Source organism: Myotis davidii, unplaced genomic scaffold (genome assembly GCF_000327345.1).
Source record: "Myotis davidii unplaced genomic scaffold, ASM32734v1 scaffold951, whole genome shotgun sequence".
Lineage (NCBI taxonomy): Eukaryota > Metazoa > Chordata > Mammalia > Chiroptera > Vespertilionidae > Myotis > Myotis davidii.
The window spans coordinates 403,905-408,782 of NW_006282602.1; positions in this window are offsets into that span (position 1 = coordinate 403,905).

The following is a 4,878-nucleotide window of genomic DNA, read 5'->3' on the forward strand; positions in this document are numbered from 1 at the left end:
CGGGCCGGATAAATGTTTTTGGCAGGCCACATGTGACCCGCGGGCCATAGTTTGAGGACCCCTGCTCTAGGGGACATAGACTCAGATGAGGAAAAACTGGATTGTCTGCCATTGGGGCATAAAGTCAAGCATGGCTTTCTCCCAGACAGAGGTGCTGACAGGGATCATTGTTCCTATACTGGCACCTCCCTGGTAGAAGAGATTATTGGCAGCCATTTCTATTTGCTCAGCCCTGGTGATTCCCTAAGAGCCTACCTCATCCAATTTACAGCCTCATCCAAGCTGTGTGCAGAGGCTTTTTCATATGAATGGCCTGTACTTGCTCAAGCTAAAATCTATCAAACAAGCTGCAACTGGATCTGGGAGCCCCAAACCTATCAATAAAAGGCTCAAGACCCACACCAGCCTGCCTTGCTTCACAGCTGGGCCTCATCTGGGCACTTCCAAACCCAATACAAGAGAAGAATCTTCAGATCTCTCTGTAGCTCCTGCTTGGTGTCCCCAGGCAGTGGCTAACTTTGCAAAAGGAGACCCAAGAGCCAGTATATCTAGTGGTCAGTGTCAGACCATACCAAATTACAACTCTACACATCCATGAGCAACACACTCAAGGGGCAGACTCAGTGAGCATCAAAGCCCCACTGAAGCAAGTCCTGCTCCATAGAGGTGTCCCTGCACAGCAGCTCTCCCATTGTAGTCACAGCTGGTCCTCACAGCCAATTGGCCTGTAGGTCAATTCCTCCCAGTGACACCAACAGCAATCAAGTCTCAACTACAACAAGACTGTGCTCACAACCCACAAAGGGGTGCATCTAGAGCTCCCAGATGAGATGACTAGGCAGGCTGAGCCACTGGGCCCTATAGAACACCTACTACACAAGGCCTCTCTACCAACTCAAGGAGACATAGCAGCTCTACCCAATACAAAGAAACAGAGGAAAGTGGCCAAAATGAGGAGACAAGGAAACATGTTACAAATGAAAGAAATGGAAGAAAGCTAACTACTGGATATAGAGTTCAATATCACGGTTATAAGGTTACTCAAGAATTGGCTAGAAACTTCCAAAAGATGGAAAAGAACCATTCAGAAATGAAGCATACATTGACCAAAATAAAGAGTAATATATAGGAATTCAACAGTAGAGGATCCTGAAAATCGAATCAATGATTTGAAATATAAAGAAGCAAAAAACACCCAACCAGAAGAGCAAAAAGAAAAAATAACTCAAAAATATGAAGATAGTGTAAGGAGCCTCTGGAACACCTTCAAGCATACCATCATTTGCATTATGGCGGTGCCAGAAGAAGGGAGTGAACAAGATATTGAAAACCTATTTGAAGAAATAATGACAGAAAATGCCCCCTACCTGGTGAAAGAAATAGACTTACAAGTCCAGGAAGCACAGAGAGTCTCAAACAAGTGGAACCCAAAGAGGACCACACCAAGACACATCACAATTAAAATGCCAAGGGCTAAAGACAGAGAAAATCTTAAAAGTAACAAGAGAAAAGCAGTTAGTTACCTACAAGGGAGTGCCCATACAACTGTCAGCTGATTTCTCAACAGAAACTATGCAGGACAGAGGGAGTGGCAAGAAATATTCAAAGTGACTAATAGCAAGGACCTACCACCAAGATTACTCTACCCAGAAAAGCCAGCATTGGAATTGAAGGTCAGGTAAAGAGCTTCACAGATTAGTAAAAGCTAAAGGAGTTCATCCACTACCAAACCAGTATTATATGAAATGTTGAAGAGTATTCTTTAAGAAGAGGAAGAAGAAGAAAAAGATTTAAAAAATGAATAAAATGGCAACAAATACATACCTATCAATAATTGAATTTAAAAATCAAAATAAATAAAAAATGTAATGAACAGAATAAGTTGGTGAATAAAATAGAATCAAAGGTATGGAAATGGAACAGAATGACGATTCTCAGAGGGAAGAGTGTGTGAAGAGATTAAACAAAGGGGTGTCTGAAAAGGTTAAATAAAGATCTTATAGGCATGTATGTATTATCTATGGACACAGACAATAGGATGGTGAAGCCCTGGAGATTGGTGGAAACCAGTTGGATGGGTGCAAAGGGAGGAGGGAAGAGGGACATCTGTAATAATCTCAACAATAAATAGTTTTTTTAAAAAAGCCATGGTACATTTACACAATGTAATACTACTCAGCCATAAAAAAGAAGGAAACCTTACCTTTGCTACAGCATAGATGGCCCTGTATTATGCTATGTGAAATAAGCACTCAGAGGAAGACAAATACCATATGACATCATTTATATGTAGAATTAATGATCAAAATAAACAAAGAAACAAAATAGAAATAGCCTCATAGATACAGAGAACTGATTGACAACTGTCAGAGGGGAAAAGGGTTTGAGGAACTGGTGAAAAAGGTGAAGGGATTAAGCAAATAAATAAAATAAAATGCATAGACATAGATAACAGTATGGTGATTACTAGAGAAAAGACAGTGAGAGGAGGTAGAGGGGGTATAGGCAGGATAAATGATGAATGATGGGAGGAGACTTGACTTGGGGTGGTGAACATACAATACAATATACAGATGATATATTTTGAGTCATACACTTGAAGCCTACATAACCCCAGCCGGTTCAATAAAAATAAAAGTGTTAAATGCTTATGTATTGATTCATTTAAACAAGAAAATTATAGAAATTGAGAACAAATTAGAGCTCCATGGAAAAGGATGCAAGTGTAACTAATAAAGGGTCATATCCTTGTGGTAATAGAACTGTTCTGTATATTTTATATCTTGATTGAATCAAGGTCAATATCCTGAGTTAATATGATACTATAATTTTGCAAGATGTTACCATTGTAAACGGGTAAAGATTATACATAATCTCTCTGTATTATTTCTCACAAGTATAAGTGAAATGATATTAAATTATCGTATATAATAAAATCTTAATATGCAAATCAACCGAACGGTGGAACAACCGGTTGCTATGACATGCACTGACCACCAGGGGGCAGACGCTCAACGCAGGAGCTGCCCTTTGGTGGTCAATGCACTCCCATAGGGGGAGGGCCGCTCAGCCAGAGATGGGCTCATGGCTGGCGAGTGTAGTAGCAGTGGCTGGAGCCTCTCCCACCTCCGCTGCAGGCGGGCAGTAAGGAGCAAGTGGTCCCTGAATGTGAGAGCCCTGGACTGTGAAAGGGATGCCTGCTGCCGGCTTAGGCCGGGGGAGGGGGGGGGATCGGGCCTAAGCCAGCAGGCAGACATCCCCTGAGGGATCCCAGACTGTGAGAGGGCGCAGGCCAGGCTGAGGGACACCCCTCCAAGTGCACGAATTTTGTGCACCAGGCCTCTAGTCTAAAAATAAATGGCATAATTAAAATAACAATAATAAAACCATTATATACAAACATGAATAACATTTTTAATAGACTAACTACATTTTCTAAAAAGAGTGGGAGGCGGGTGGCATGGCTTTACATTATTACCAATGTCTTTAATGTCTACTTTAAGAGGATGCTGGATTCTCATCTCTGCTTCTAAATTCAGCCTATTGCAATATCACAGGCCATGTAGCCTTTAGAATACTCCACTCTATTCTTGTGAAAGAAAAAGAGTGCAAAATGCAACGGAGATTTTAGTGTTATGGAAAATGTTACTGCACTGATAACCTAAAAACATCTTAGGGACCCCCAGTGAGCTCTAGACTACAATTTGAAAATCAAAGCCGTATAATATATTGCCTCTTGATATGAAGTTTTGATGCTGCTATAATATTAATTGTGTTAATAATTCAGTTTCAGCTTCAAGGATAGTATTATAAAGCTACTCCCCAAGTCCATAGTGAAGTGTTGGAATGAAGAACTTTGGCAGCCTCACAGATCTAAAAGCTCCCAAATGAGCACGCAGTAAGCAAAACAAACTGTTCCAACTGCTGCATTTTGCTCGCTTCCTCTCTGTTGAAGATTTCTGGCTGCTTACTTCAAAGGGAACACTGTGTGAGGAGAGCATCTGTGGGGAGAAGATAGCAAAGGGAATGCAGCAACTAAAGAACCATCGACTTGAAACATTTTTGTAAAATGCCAAGACATTTATGCACTGGGACACAGTGTCAGTGGAAAGCCTAAAAGGAAACTGGTGCACTACAGTGAGAGGAGCTGTCAGTAGGGATTCCTTAACCCTTCCAAGGTCTCTTCCCCCATCCTTCACCTACATTGTTCTTGCACCCTGCTATGGGGCAAAGTTGAAGAGAAATTGACATTTAATATGAGACTGTACATTTGAACTAACCCCATTTTTAGTTTAGCAAGAGATTCTGTCTCAGACTGTGCAATAAATGCTCAGCACTAAGCTGGGGAAATGTTCTTTCAACCTTGGTTAATACCAAATCTACAGAATTGAAAATGAGCAATTATCCTATCTAATAAAAGACAAAAAGGGTAATTGACCATACCTTCGCTATGCTTCCCATAGGCTAATCAGGGCGATATGCAAATTAACCGCCAACAAAGATGGAGGTTAATTTGCATACATAGGCTCCAAGTGGTGGAGCAAAGCCAAATGGCCCAAAGCCAGCCGAGCAGTGAGGCCTCACCGCCCCGGGATCAGTGGAGCCAGGAGGCCTCATGGCCCCAGGATCAGCGGAGACACGAGGCCTCAGGGCCCTGGTGCCTGGCAGAGCCCCAAGGCCTTACAGCCCCAGGATGGGCAGAGCCATGAGGCCTCACGGCCCCAGGATCAGCGGAGCCAGGTAGTCTCACGGCCCAGGGATGGGTGGAGCAGCGAGGCCCCGAGGCCTCACAGCCCTGGGATGGGCACAGCCACGAGGTGTCCCGGCCTGGGATCAGCAGAGCCGCGAGGCCTGATGGCTGGGATGGGGGGGTGGCTT